General features: G+C 41.5%; 1 protein-coding gene and 1 long non-coding RNA gene across 15 annotated transcripts in view; one reads left to right on the top strand and one right to left on the bottom strand.

Moving 5' to 3' along the window:
* The window catches only part of EBF1 (EBF transcription factor 1), a 384,748-nt gene that overhangs the window by 47,378 nt on the left and 321,842 nt on the right, over positions 1-15,528 (top strand). The gene's annotated exons all lie outside the window — the stretch shown is intronic.
* Positions 1-15,528, bottom strand: part of LOC130543716 (uncharacterized) — a 50,702-nt gene that overhangs the window by 16,053 nt on the left and 19,121 nt on the right. The window contains exon 1 of the long non-coding RNA XR_008959230.1: positions 178-15,528. This exon is cut by the window's right edge and continues 19,121 nt beyond it. This is a non-coding gene — a long non-coding RNA (uncharacterized LOC130543716). The remainder of the gene's footprint in view (positions 1-177) is intronic.

Here is a 15,528-nt window from a genome sequence, read left to right as displayed (position 1 = left end):
AAGGAGTCCGTCCGTGGAAGTTTGTTCATCCAGAGGATGTTAAACATCTGCTTACGGCACAGGGGCGGGAAATTTCTCCTGCTCCTGCTCCCGTGGAGCCGACCCAAGGTCTGAGAGCTGTGGCTGTAGGGGCCCCAGGGCTGAGGGGCTCTGGGAAAAGGAGGTGGCCTGAGATACCTGCTGTCTCTGGGGACGTGGCTGTCACACCCACACCATGTGTGAGCCCCTTCTGGAAGCTCATTGATTGCTCCTGTTGTAGGAGGAGTTGTCTGGGCGGGTGGGGGAGGGGGTGACCCATTCCAGAAGCAGGAGGTTGCATAGTCCTGGGGAGACAAGATGGGTAGAAGGCAGGAGACAGAACGAGAGTTAGAAAGAGAGAGACAGGGACACAGAGCAATGGAGGGAGGAAAGGTGGGTGGGAGGTCGGGCGGGAGAGAAATTTTTGAGAAATGGGAGAGAGGGAGAAGGTGTGGAGGAGAGCGGGCAGGAGAAGGAGGTGGAGACAGGAGGGTGAGAGGAGAGCACCAGTGCTCTGTGCCTTACCGTGTCTCCTCACCCCGCTTTTGCCACTGTCCCCCATTTCTCCTCTATGCAACTTTCTCCACACACTCCTTGCCTCCTGTCAGGGCCTGCTTTCTGTTCTGTTGGCGTGGCTTATCCCGTTTTATTTCTAATGCCTTGCAATCAAGCCTTATTTAGTGCTTCATTTTCTGCCTCTAGAGGGAGAGAAAGAGAAAGCATTAGGACCTGCCAAATTGAATGAATCTGCGGTGGTGTGTTGGAGAGAGTTAGTTTTGCAGGACAACCAGGATGCAAATTCATACCGGAGATTATCCCAAGATAAGCATCCCTCCTGACAACAGGATATGATATGTAGTAATTTTAGTGAGAAAAACCATCCTAGTTTTGCCTTCTGGGAAATCTTATGCTAACTGTTTCTGTTTGATTCTCGCTTTGGAAAATTTCCAGAATTCCCAAGAACTGTCTTAAATCCTCAATGATTTTGACAGAGAAGACTGTTTTGTCTAAGGGGCAGCAATTCTAGCGCTGAGTCTCACCCAAAAGATCTAATTTCAAGCTAGTCCTGGCATCTTGGCTGGAACAAAGAGAGAAAAAATTTATACTCTGCAGAATATTTAGTTCACTTCAGAGTCTTTATGGGTTTAAAACATGTATGTCTATGTGAGTTTTTCCTTATTTAGCAGTTCAGAATGTGAAAGTTTATGTTTTTCTAATCAAGACTCAAACATTTTGAGTGGATTTTTTCCTCTACCACCCTATGTATCTGAGCGATCTTTTCTAGTTTTAAGAATCTTACAGGCTTCCCCAAGTGATGTTAATTAGAGAAGTCTTCTATCCACTAAGTATTTTCTTAAATGTATAATTGATTGTGCAAGGAAGGAAGAGCTGCAGGAGTGGAAATCATACATCATTTCATTATTAATGGCAATGTCTAAATAAAATGCAGACTTTGTCATGCTAATGGATAGCTGAGTATGTTTAAATCAGAAGCTTTTTTTTTTTTCTTCTCTTTATCATTCTGGGATCATTTTAGGAAGTTTAAGTAGTATTTAATATGTTGATAAATATGTTCTAACATTCTGGACCAAGTTTGGAAAAAAGAGCCAAATTGAGCTCTGAGAACTTGAGGGAATGGTGTGACAAGACCAATGATTTGGGAAGCCACATACATTACCTTCTTGTTACTACAGTGAAGAAGCTGGATTTTTATGTGAATTTAATTCCTAAGCTATGTATTTAGCACTTACTCTGTGCTCTTTTCACTGCAGCTGTCCACAGTTGGTCCTCATAGGCAATAGAGCTGGAAGCGTTTCTAAAGTGTCTGTTTTCAGTTTCTCATGGACCCTGAAAGGGCAATTTCCGTTGGAATCTATCTCAGTTTGAAGTGTTCCTGAAGGTAGACCTTCCACAGGGCTTTGGATGTGGGTGGTTTATGTGGGCAGGATCCTAGGAAGCAGGGAGTGAGGAGATAAGGCAGAAGAACTTAGACAGTGATGCATTATCGAAGTCGCTGCTTAGGTAATAGGTGCTTGATCCCATTGGGATGGCCTAAGAGGCAGAGTAAAATATGCCTCCTAGAATTATGCTTCTGAAGGACAAGAGGCTGGAGCATTTATTTCCTGGCTCCTGTACCCCATTGGTGGAGGGTTGACCCTGGGTGCATTGATTCCTTGACACTTGTAGGCTGTGCTTGTGTGCAGACCAGGCAGCGCCTTCAGAGCCGGCATGCCATGGGTGGTGAGATATGGGGCTGAAATCAGAGTGGACCACGGACATGGGTGACAGATATCAGAGAGGCATCTGTTGTTGAAGCTGAGTAGGAAGTGCCTACGGGGAGGGAAGCTTCTAGAGTTCATCCTTTGTTCCTCATGGAGTACTTGCTGCCTCTTTCCGCACAGTAGGCTTTCAGTGATTGTTTGTTGAATCAATCAATGAGCATATGAATGCATACACAATAAATGTTTGATGAGTGCTTATTGTATGTCTAGAGACCAGCCTATCTTCTTCATCTAACTGTGTTCATGTTGTCAGACCAGGTGCTGTGGTTTTGCTTCAGAAAAATATGGTACCAAAATATGGAAATATGGTACCTATCTCTTGACAGGACCAAGAGATACAAAGATGAATGAGACATGTCTTCAGCCTTAAATCCAGACCGCTCTGGCATAGGAAACTCTGTTAGATATTGCATGTTTGCCTTTCACCAAGAAGCAAGGATCGGAAAGCAGGTTTGGGGGATGGGGGTTGGGATAAAAATACAGATAGGATTCCATGAGTCTCCTGAAAGTTTTGGGGAAGTGAATACTATGAGGGGAGGGAAATAGCAGTGCCTGGCAACTGTTGGAAAAGGAGGCTGGTAAGATGGTTGGGGCTAGTACGTGAAAGGCCCCGAAGGCCATGTTAAGAGATACGGTTTTACTTGGAAGGGAGCCATTTTTATAGAATTTGGGGATGTAAAATCCAGGTTGAAAAACTCAGTGTCCAAACATGAACTCTCAATTCTGTTTTCCAAACCTGGTCATCTTCAAGTTACTGACAGATTTTTTTCTATCCCTTCGGTGGTAGAACCCTAGGAATTACCCTGGCCACTGCCTTCTCATTTATCCCCACAGCCACATGAGGTATCTCTCAACTCTGTCCTCTTCACACCACCCCCAACTCCTGCTGCAAGTCCACATCAGGGTCCTGCATCCATTTGGTCTCCCTAGAATCCATTCTTTCCACACAGGAGCCATAGTAAGCTTTTTGGAATTCAAGTTTGGTAATGCCCTTCCCTACTTTAAAACCCATCGGTGACTTCTTATTACTCTAAGGATAAAGAGCAAATTCCTTGTACGCTGTTCCCATTGCTTCTGTCATGGGTGCTCTCTCCCTTCTTTGAACACTTAAGTTCAATTCATCCATCAGATCCTGGCTCCCTTTCCTAATTTTCAGAGACACTTGCACTGACCTTCCCAGCTGGGTCAGTATATGCATCCAGGGGCCATTTGTTGGCTATTTTATCCCTACCCAGCACAGTGCCTGACACATAGTAGTGCTCAATAAATGTCTCTTGGGTGATTGGTTGGGTGGTAGGAATTTAGCTTGTAGCTGTGGGGGATATAGATCCTGTGCAGTGGTGTGCTGGAGCTGGCTTGCGCTGACTTATGAGAAGCAATTGAGTGAATCTCTTTGCACCTCTATTCCATAATATTACATTGGTAGCTTAAAATCATTCACGGTGGGAGTATTTACACCATGGAAGTTGGCAAACACTTCAAAGTAGGGTTCCCTCCGTCCACTTTACCAGAACTGCTGATCTTGTCAGTCAGGATTACTATTAAATCTTTTGTTTCTCAGAATTTCCTTTCATATTGAGCCATTGTCCTTAGTTTTCTGGAGGGCAGAGACCATATCTTATTAGGCTTCGAGTTTCCATCATGTAGCAAAGTGTACAATTCAATAAGTATTTGTTTAAAAAAAATTCTAGTGTGTTATGCATGTCCTACTTAACATGCACCTTCAGAAAGGGATTTTGAAATTATTCTTTGACCTACTTTGGGCCTCTTTCCATCCACCACTCCACTTAGGCCAATGTCTCTTACATAGTCTCCCCATGTTGTAGAAGCATATTTTATTAAACAGGATCCTTGTCATCATGGACAAGCTGGTACAGGGAAGTGAATAACTGAATTCCACAATAAAGCTTATGAGTTCGATTTAACAAGATTATCGAGGATGTCTTTTGTGGGAGACCCTGTTGCTCACACTCTAGTGAAAGTGCTCACAGATGATTGTACCATTGAGAGAAGTATGCAGAGAGCTAACCAATAGGACGTGTGAGATGGTGTGATCGAGTATCAGGGAGCACCCACATCAGGGACTGATTAATTCTGTGTGGGCTCAGGGAAAGCTAGGGAGAGATGATATTTGAGTTGGAGTTGGGGGGATGAGCACTGCTGTAGAGAGTGGATCCCAGAGGCATGGAAGTTAGGAAGTTCTATGATAGTGAGGCCCAGAGATGATGAAGTGATGGTCCGTACTAGCGGTGGCAGGAATAGAGGAGAGCGGGCAGGAAACAAATTGTTTGTGAGGAGGCGAGGGAGAATAGAACCAGTGGGAACTGGGGCACTCTGCTGGCTTAGTTGGTAAAGCGTGTGACTCTTAATCACAGGGTCTTGAGTTCAAGTCCCACATTGGGTGTGGAGTCTACTTAAAAAGTGACGAAGAAAAAAACTCAACCAGAACTGCCCAGATCATTTTCCCATCCCCCCTTTTTTTGTGGTGGGAAGATGGGAGAATTGAAATGATCAAAATATGGTTTCTTAACGTTCATGGTATCCTGACTAATCTTGATAAGACTTTATGACAACTTCATCTCAAGCTGCTGCAGTTTCAATAGAAATTGGATTGTAGGACGCACAATTTGATTTAGCCAAACACCTTTGGACTTGCGTTCTATTTCATTGTCCCTGAGTTTCATTACTCTCATTGTCTGGAACTTAATTCCATTTCTATTTGAACACTCATTAAGCACCTTAAAATTATGTGTGTGGTAAATTCACAGGATAACATATGCAAATAAGAAATCACCCCTCACCCAGTCCTAAATAAGCACTGTGGGTTTGTTAAATAAATTTGGGAGTTTCAGATCATTTCTTTTATGTAACAAAATTGTAACCTCACACTTCCAGTACAGTTAGGATCTCTTTTTTCTTTCTTTAAATACAAGGAGAAAAAAGAATAACAATATTTTCATGTTGAGTCAGAAGGGACGGGGTTGTAGTGGAGAGAGATGAGAATGGAGGGAGGGAATGTATACAGCTTCTCTTTCGGGTTTTGGCAAAAAAGAGTAATTCCCATCAACTCAGCTTGGCTGAGAGAGGCCTCCAAATAAGAATTCTTGAGATCTCTGACTCTTGTCCACATAAAAAATTTTAAAAATAATAAAAAAAGAAGAAATTACAAATGATCTGGTCTCGAAGGCCAGAAGTCTAACCTTTGATGTTGGCTTTTCGGAAGTTAAATAATAAACCACAGTTTCTTTTTTTCCTCTTTTTAAAGAGGGCTACTTTATAAAGCCTATCTTCATAATAAAAAGAAAGAAAACATAAATAAAAGACACTCAAATATTTATACAGTTATTCAAAGGATTAAATGTATTTGGTAAGGTCCTAAGGTTATTTAATATTTTTCCCTTCTTTTGAGTCTTTGTTTTTAGCTCTGGTACATTGAGGATATTTTTTTTCCTGTGGTTTTGTTTATAGAAATTAACTAATTCCCTTATGGTCCTGGCAGAAGTTACTTCAGAAATTTGCAAATACGAATGAATGAGAAAAGAGATACGGTGTAGACGAGATAAAGAAGTATTTTAACAATTGCTATGCTCTTTATATTCCATTGCTTAGTTAACACTGAGTATTATTGAATAAATGGCAAAATAAAGAAACCCACTAACAGTCTACTTATTTGACTCAGAGATAAACATCTCAGGGATCCATACTCTCAAAAGGTATAATTTTGCTTTGAATTTTTATATTCTCCATGGCAATGTCCATGTTCAGGTGTATTTTCTCTCACTTAAATTGGGAAAGGAGGGGAATGGATAGTTTCGATGTTAAAAATGCAGTGAATTTCTATTCGTCACGAGTGTGGGCTAGTTCTGTGGACTTTCCTCCCTCTCCTGCACCCCAGCTAGGCTTCTCTTGGGAAAACAGATCAAACTTTCCCTCAGTTTTGGTTTGTTTCATTATATCAGAATTTAAATATCCAGAGAGTCGTTTCTGGTAGATTAAAACACCAACACCACCAACAACACCAACAACACCACCACCAGCCACGCTACCTTGATGACCTTACAACTCTTTGAAAGTCCTGATGTTGTAATTTCTTAGTTGGTTAGTAAATCAGAGGTTGGGGCCAAATATCTTCCAGTGAGATTGTGACTTTCTACTTAGGATGAATTAAATTTCTCTTAGCAAACACGAGCCGATATTCTGTGTAGTTAAACAGTTTGGTAAGTAGATAATTTCTTCATATGGTATCCACGGAACATCATTTCAGATAACATGGTTATGATCAATAGAGTTTTATTCAACAATTAGGTGTTGTATAAAGCCCCTGGGAGAGTTGTATAACATGGTCTCTGCTCTGAAAGAACTTCTCACCTAATGTCATTTTTCTATAATCCAGAGGGTACCTTAGTGACTTGCTGTGAATTAGGGTCATAATTATGACCATCATTTGTCATCGTACCATGGCTGCACAAGTGCTGGTTAATAGAGGGTTCAGATGATAGAACGCAGGATAAATCACATCACCTTCTCCCGGAGCAGTGTCTTGGTGAGCTGAAGCAGAAGCAGAGAATGGAACTCATATCATTTCCATCTGCAAGCTCTCGTGACATATGAAGTGCCGTGAGACATTTATGGTTTTGCTGCTACCATCAAGACCTTTGGCAGAGTTCTAAACTTATTTTAGTCTCCCTCTCTTTCTCTCCCCCCTCCCCCCGGGTCCCCCCATCTCCCTCTCCTCTCCTCTCCCTCTTGTTGGCTATTTCCAGCTGTTTATTTTTATCTTACTTTGAGATGTTTAAATGAAAGACATAATTCGAACGTAAATTGTGGTTATTATTGGATCTGGCTAGAACAATAAGACAGCGATAGCAGTTTGGGCTCTCCTGGCTATGTATTTTGCGCTGAATTACCTGAAAGTAAGTTTGAGTAGTGGCTCATTCATTCATTCAGTGAACACCTACTATGTGCCAAGCAAAGACTGTTATAGACCTTGCATAGACTTCATAGTCCAGGAAGAGAGAGAGTCATTCAAAGAATCACATAAATAAAGGTGAAGTTAAAAGAATCACATAAATAAAGGTGCTGTGAAGCTAGTGCAGGAGGATGATTTGAGTTCATCTATCAGGGAGAAGAGCTCGGGTTACTGAGAGGGGTGGTCAGGGAACTTGCTCCCACGGAAGTGATGATCGGACTGAGTGCAAATTTCTATGTCTGCATGTTTCCTTTAGTCAGAGCACAGTGTAGCAGAGTAGAAATAGCACGGACCCTGGAACCAGATGGATAAGGGTTCCAAACTTCCATGTGACCTTGGATGAGTAACCTCATTTCTTTGAAACTTAGGTTTTTCATCTGCAAAATCGGAATAGTAACATCCATCCTACTGGATTGTTTTGTGTTGTAGAAATAATACGTTCTTTAGATGCCTGATTCAGTTAGATAGTAGGTGCTTACTATTATTACTTCATCTATGACAAAATGTGAATTATGTAAACCAGACCTTAGCCTTTCCAGAGAGATCTTTTTAAAGAGGCCTTTCTGGACCACGTAACCTAAAGCCTCTCCCTACCACGGCATTCTGTTTAACTTTAACTGTTTAATTTTTTACTGTCAATATTTGATAAATAAAAAATAATATATGTACCATTTCTCCTATGAAATATAACCAATCAAGACCTGAGAGTCTTCTACTGAACTTAAGAACTTAGTCTTTTTAAAATTTAAACTATCGCTGCATATGAGATCCTGGTATAATTCTGTTAGAAGATGGAATTTTTTTTTTTTAAAGAAAGTCAAAATGATGGTAATTATGTTAAGCGTCAATACAGTTTTTATTGCTGGGGGACCAAAAAAAACAAGCACACACACACACATACACACGTAACATACAAAGAAAAAAAATTATTTTTCCTTTGGGAAAATGGTAATACGCCTAAGCAGGTTTGGAGGAAGTTGATTGTTTCCCAATCAGAAGGACATTTGGGATAACGTATGAATGGGTTGATCATGGTTCTAGGTAAATAAAGTCTGAAATAGGATCCGCTTTTAGACCTATGGAGGAGGAGGGGCTCTGGGCTAGGACGCAAGAGCAATGCTGCGTTTCGGTCCTGGCTTTGCCTTTGCCTTTGGCTATGTACCTGAGACTTGTTTATTTTTCTTTCCTGGGCTTCAGTTTCTTCACCTCTAAGTTGAGTGGATGAAATGGCCACCAAAGTTCAACAGTCCTTCAGACTGTGCCTCTGTGGTCTTCTCAGATCTGGGTTCCTTGGTGAGCAGAGGGTGCAGGCAAGGGCCAGGTCCCAGTGAGTGAGAGAGGCTGGCTGCAGGTGTACGTCCCTTAACGCCGATGTGCCGGCTCTGGTGGGCTGGCGCTGACTACAAGCTTCTTTGCATGGGAAAAAGTTCTCTTCCAATTACACAGCAGTTTTGTGGTGGCTGAGGGCTATAATGGGAATGCTTTGCAGCCAAAGCACTCTCATTCATAAATTCCACTGTGCCACTCTCTAATTTTTTTCTTTTGGATACATCGGTATTTTGTGGTTCCCTCTACCACAGCCATGCAAGCAAATGTGAGTAGTTAAATATTGTCATGGTCTTTAAGTCTCTGCAATAGGTGAACATGACAGTGTCAATCATAGGCAATATATGGTGCGGTAAATAAAAGTGAACTGACCCTTCCAGTATTTTCTAGGAAGCTGTCTTTAAAATGAAGGACGGAAAGAAACTGAAGATGGGAGCTGGTTTGTTCTAGTTTATGGATTCCTCTGAAAATAGATATTTTATCCAGGTAAAAGGATATACCCTGTGTGTTCATCACACACAATGAGATACATATGCTGAATGTCAGCCCCTTTGTGTAAGTGTGCAGATCTACTGCAAATTATGGAAATTTAAACTGATTGTTAAAAATATTTTCTACCTCTGTTTTTGTAGCTTGCATTATTCCTGAGTTCCCTTTTCGGAAGTCTCTAAAATGCAGAAAGAAAATCAAAGTAAATATCGTTCAAAGAAAAGTAATATATATATATAATAACCACATAGAATCCCTATGTGACGCATACTATTTTAGTATTTGTTTATATTTTAAACACAAGAGGTATATTCCCTTAATTCCAGTGTATTGGTCCCTTTGGCAGGGATCTAAAAGACGTATGCTTCGTGAAAAACTTCTTCCTCTGAGAGTCTATACCGTGCACTTGCATAGGTATGTATGTTGCACAGAGCATTAAAAAGTTATCATTTGCTTTCTGCCATGCAGTGTCTGCTGTGTTTTCGTGGCAGCGATGAGGGATATGGCAATGAGGTTTAGCGTGAGTGTAATTTCGGAAGTACTATTAGCTTATTAAAGCATTGAGGCTCGGTCAAGCTCAGTTTAAATGACCATAGATACGTGTGAGAATGGGTAGCACATTGTAGTAGTGAACTTGTAGATCGTAACTCTGCCAAGGATTTGCCTCTGTATTTCCCTTCGAAAAAGATGACTGTTCCTCTGTAGATATGTAGCACAGAATGTGTTTCTAAACAGCTCCAATAAAATCTCTTAATTGGTGTCTCTTGTCTACATACAGCCACCTGTCTAAAGGCATAAATTCACATGCATAGAGTGGTCTCTTCTCCCCTGCATAAGTATATGTCACCCCCATCGGCATCAATGAAAGCCGTGTGCTTACCAGCAAGAGAATAGATTCATATGCTGTGAGAAGGTATGGAATTCTGATTTATGGTCTGTGTTGCTTTTAATGGATATACCTGCAACAGCCATAGAGCTAAAAAACGGTAAGGTGTTAAAATAAAACATTTTACAGTGCAATATATTGCCTGCTTGTTAGTTAAAAGCACTACCAGGGAGCACATTTTAGCTAAATTTGGTGGTATTAAAAATACATGTGGAGTATCCTGGCTTTCTTTTTCCCACTCTTGTGCTCCGTATTTCTCCAAGCATGCCTTCCTTGCTCGAGGACTTGCTGCCTGTGACCTCTAGGGCACCGAGGGTGGACGTTCTGTGTCGCTCGAGACAAAACTAAAATGAGAGATTAAAGCAATTCCGAAAGATTTCAAGATAGGCTGCTGCCAACTCAGCTTCAGAAGAAGAAAAGGGAAAAGAAACTAGTTTCTGGAGTCGCCTGTAATCTGGATCATAGAGAGCCATTTTGGTGGTGTCCTCCACGGATGTAAAGTAGCTGGTGCTTTCAGACTCTTCATGCCAGGGCTCAAAAGCCTTTGCAGAAACGTTTATTAAATATTTAAGCGTTTCCTCTTTCTGCCTCTCACTCAGCAACAGAGAGAGCCAGAGAGCAGCATTTTCTACGCCCAGCGAGGTACCAGTGGGCGACCGTGGTTCCTTGGGGTGACAGGCGAGGGTCAGCTGGGTTTTGGGGGATTATGCTGCAGCCAGCCCCCACACCCCCAGCCTGCGAGCGCACCCGTGATCCGAACCACGGGTGCTCACGAAAGCCCTTGGATCCGTGCCCCTTCTGCTTAGTCTTTAATTGAGGTGGCTTTTTAAAGAAACTCACGACACTTTAGAGAATGGTTAATATTATATTTCAGCAGAAAACAGTTGCAGGCATAAAATTTAGGATTACCTCAAGCAAATCTTTTGTTTTGTTTTGTCATCCTTTAGAATACTCCAGGAAATATTTCAAATCTAACTATACCCATCAAGAACCCGTGGGCCTCGTTATTAGAAATGCTGGCTTGTCCTCGTTCGGTATTTTATGCTTTACATGTTTTACTCTCTGCCCGATTCTTGTTTTTAGGTGAGCATGAATCAAATCCAAAGGGACATTTTTAGCTATTCCAAGAGCTCTTGAGAAGGAACAATAGTCTGAGTTGGTTTTAAGTTTCCTGGTAAAACCGCTTTTAATATTTAAATAATTTTTCTTCTGAAATGGAGAACTTCAATAAGAAAGTTATTTAATAGCTAAGTTACTTTAGCAACTGGCTTTCCTATTTCTTCCTCAAAATCTGGAATAGTGCTAAAATAAAATATAATGTAATATTTAGCATAAATATACCTAGGACCTGTGAAAATCCCACTTCATAGCATTTGTAGGGAAATGTAATGCATGCAAAAGTATACAGTAGTTTATATAGTAGTTTTATTTTAACTAGTACAATATAACAACCTGACATGCTGTGAAAAATAAATAACTTTTTGAAAATGCATTTTCCAAGTATGAAAGTAATATTGAAAAACGACTGAGGTAATGACTTTTGTATAGATTCTGAAAGTGGAAGAGAAGGGAAGAATAATTTATGGCTTAATGCATAGAGTTATACAAAGGTGTGAAAGATTTTCTTTTTTGTGGGACTGGGAGGAATACGCTGTGCTGTTTTGCAAAAAGACTCAGGGAACACAGCTGACTTGTGAGTGAATGTGTGCAGAAGTCTTGGCTAACTCATTTATACCACGGACTCTCTTTGTTTCGGTTTTGAGTTTAGCAGATTGGATTCCTTTTTATTCCTTCATAGGGAAAAAAAAACCCCTCTTTTGGCTGTTAAATTCCAATTTTCCAAAGGAAGTAAACATTCCATCTTGGGCTTCTCACACATTCAGATAAACAAACCACTTTGAATCCCATAATGTTTATGGAAAGGAAATAGACTCTCCATTTTATATGTGGGGGTCCAGAGAAGATGTGACTTACCTAGGGTCACTCAGCCAGTCGGTATCTGGACAGGATCTCTTTCTACCCAATCCCAGGGCTCTGGTAGTGTCTGAGATTTTCATAGGCAATTCTAAGTGCCCAGGGACCAGGTCGGGCCAGCATTGAAAGTACTGCTGTTAGTCTTGCTGATATAGTTAGGTCCACAGCTCAAATATCATTAGATCATTGGCACTACCAAGGAATGGTTTGGCGGGGTGGGGTGATGGGGGGGTGGGGGAGACTTGGTTTCCCTCTTTTAGTCTCTGTCAGCCCCTCCTAGGTCTTTTCGAGTAAACATACAGTCTAAGTAAAAACTGGGCTTGCTTGCTGTGGAGCTTAGCTTCCATACAAGTTTGCAAACTCCCCTCACCCCAAAATAATCATGCCCTAAACTCCTTTTCTGTGATATTCTAGAGCTACCACTGCATTCGATTTTAAGTGTTTTGGCCTTGAGTCTCTGCATCTCTTGGTGTGATTAGCTAGGTTCATCTTGATTGAAGAATATATACATAAAAAGTTATTTTTATTGGCTCTAAATATCTGGGCAATGATTTAAGTGGTAGGTAGAGAAGGTGGGGAGTGGATTTCCCTCCTCATTTCCTTTCACTGCTTCCCATGGTGTTTTGACTTTTTGCCATGAGGTTTGTAGGTCAAAGGAGGAGGAAGGTGAGTCTGCCTTTCTGTCTACCAAAAGGGATAGTGGTGGTGGGTCATGAGCTAAGAGAGACAGGACTACTGAGACAAGAAAAGATCATAAATTCCTAGGACAGCAAAGAGCAATGACGGATGAGGAGAAAAATCAAGATACTCTCCTGCCATAGTTTCCAAGAACTGTGGTAAGTTCTTCAAAAATAGCTTGGACAGTCAGCAGATCCTTATCACTCCAGCGTTGCCCATGAGCCTACGGGAAGGCATTTGTGCAGAAACAGCCTTTGCAAATGGAGTTGGACCCTAGTCCTATTCTCTTAGCTCTAAGGATGTCTGACATGGCAGGTGAGAAGGTGACAGTGGTCCTTGTTGCAGTGGAAGCTTAGGGGATTCAAGAGATGAACTTATCTTCCTATCTGGAAATGCTGACCCATCTCTGATGAGATGATGCAGCCGTTGAAGGGCAACTCTGGAATCCTTCTGATATTCCATTTGTCCTTCTCCTTTCCTGCCTTGTAAACTCACCCTATCGTGAAGCCAGTGTTCCCCAGGGCCCAAGTTTCTACTGACCAGGGCAAGGTGATAGAATAGAATGAAATGGTTTCATGTTCTCCATCACTGAGTGAGGAAGGGGGAGAGGAGGAGAACTTCCATTTTAGGTCTTTGGGGGGATTCACCCAAGGACTGAATCTTTAATGGTAAAATTCGAGGTCCTCTAAACCCAAGAGAGAGCGATTTTGAGGAGTGAGCGGTTAACACAATACTTTCCTATATATGTAAAGCTGGGAAGGGTGATAATGTGAAAGGTAAATTCTGATCACCCATATCCTTCAGTCCCCCACTCATAAAATGAGGCTGAAAAATTACTTCTTACCTACCCATGTAAAATATCCTGGGATCCGATTAAATAATAAGGGTAGCCAACATTTCTTATTACACGCAAGACCACTGTGGTCATCCCTATGTATAGATGAGGAAAACTGAAGCTTAGAGAAGCAGAGTGGCTTCTACAAAGTCTGCAACTAGTTAGTAGAAACCCTGGGATTTGCATCTAAGTCGTTTAACTTCAGAGTCTGTGTACTAAACCATTTTTCTCTATAGCGTCCTTCAAATGTGGTCTAAGATCCTTCACTCCTTTGATTTATAGCATTAAATTGCTGTTGATAATTTAACCTTTAGTATTGTTTAATACCCAGAGCTGCCAACTGGATTTCCCGAGTTGGAACTCACAGTTTCTTCAGGCATTTACTTTTCATTTATTTTGGTGGTTTTCACTGATGTTCTATTCAGCAGAAGGAAAGCCGAGAAATTTTCGGTGATTTAGGAATTTTCCCTTTCTCATAAGCTTTCCTTGTTGATGGTTGATAGGCCTTTGTATTTATTGCTCCCTTGATGAAACACTGTCCCGAACTCAGCTGGCTTGGTTCTCTCCGGCTCCGTCTCTGCCTGTCTCTTTGATGGCTTCAATGAGCCAATAATATAATTAAGTGACAAAAATAGAAAATACCTAAGGCTTCTGGTTTGTTTTGAATTTTCTAGTAGGAAATATCCTCATTCCTTGATGTTCTCTTGCATAGGTTTCCGAAAGAGCTCCATGTTGAGCCCGATTTTATTGAATGGCCTTTGTGTTTATGAGGGAGAAAAATGGAGATGGGGCATGGTCCTGAGTGGACCAGGTAGGTAGGAACCGTAGGGCGGGAGGGTTATGAGCTTTGCTCTTGGTTTTTATTACCTGGAGCTCCATCATGAGTCTCAGGGTGGATTGAAATCCTATATTGAGGCCAAAAGTGAAAGGAAAACCAGGACAAAGAAATCCGCAGGGCAAGGGGTGGGGCTTGCTTAGCAAGAGCAATGGAAAACAAGGACAAAGTAGCTTGTAGCTTGCCGCCTAATACGTGTAAAGCGTTGGTACAGGCAAGATGGAGTTAATTCAATAAAATAAATATAAAATACTCTCTCCTCTGTCAGGCCGCGCTGGAAGCGGGTCAGAGGTCACTGAGCCGCTTCACTGGAGCACTAATCGATTTGCTGTCAAGGTGGCCTGCTGGGGTTTCAAGCCGGAGAGGAATTGAGAGGCGCTCTGGCCCAATTTCCATAATTGCTCACTGCCTTTAGTGTACAACCTTTTATGAAACACAAAAAATATATCATGGAATTGTATTGATTAGCCATTGGGCTGAATAATTCACTTAGTATTTATTACCTGACCCCAAGAGGTTAAATAAATCCACTATCTAACTTGGGTTTGTGAGAAATATTACTTATTCATTGAAACGTGGGCTGATTATTGCACAATAGGCCTGTATCTTTGTTTCTTGATTTTGCAAACAAGGTTAAGCCTTCTTGCATTTTGGGGCCTATAAGTCTGAAAAAAAAAAACAACATTGTTTGAATGCTCCCCCAAATAAGCCCAATAAAATCTGCCAAATATAATTTTGAAGGGATTTTTTGATCTGGAAATTAGAGCATGTGAATCAAGTTTCAAATGGCCCCAAACTTTATGGATGGCTATGAAATATAGACACGAACCTGGAGCTCATTGCGAACACTGCGTTTTACAATAATAGACTTACTAATGGCGAGATCTAAGCCCAGTTTTATTATTAGCGTTTTTGGAAGCTTATCCTGTTTTACTAAATACTCTTAAATTAAGGGTCCTAGGAGATAAAAGTGTATGTGGGGGGGGGGCGCCTGGGTGGCACAGCGGTTAAGCGTCTGCCTTCGGCTCAGGGCGTGATCCCTGCGTTATGGGATCGAGCCCCACATCAGGCTCCTCTGCTATGAGCCTGCTTCTTCCTCTCCCACTCCCCCTGCTTGTGTTCCCTCTCTCGCTGGCTGTCTCTATCTCTGTCGAATAAATAAATAAAATCTTAAAAAAAAAATGTATGTGGGGGGATTGTGTAGGTAGGAAGAAGACTCCTTCTGTCTTAAAAATG

This window comes from Ursus arctos, unplaced genomic scaffold, assembly GCF_023065955.2.
Source record: "Ursus arctos isolate Adak ecotype North America unplaced genomic scaffold, UrsArc2.0 scaffold_15, whole genome shotgun sequence".
Taxonomy (NCBI): domain Eukaryota; kingdom Metazoa; phylum Chordata; class Mammalia; order Carnivora; family Ursidae; genus Ursus; species Ursus arctos.
Note: the sequence above shows the minus strand (reverse complement) of the source record. Positions and strands in the feature narration are given on the sequence as shown.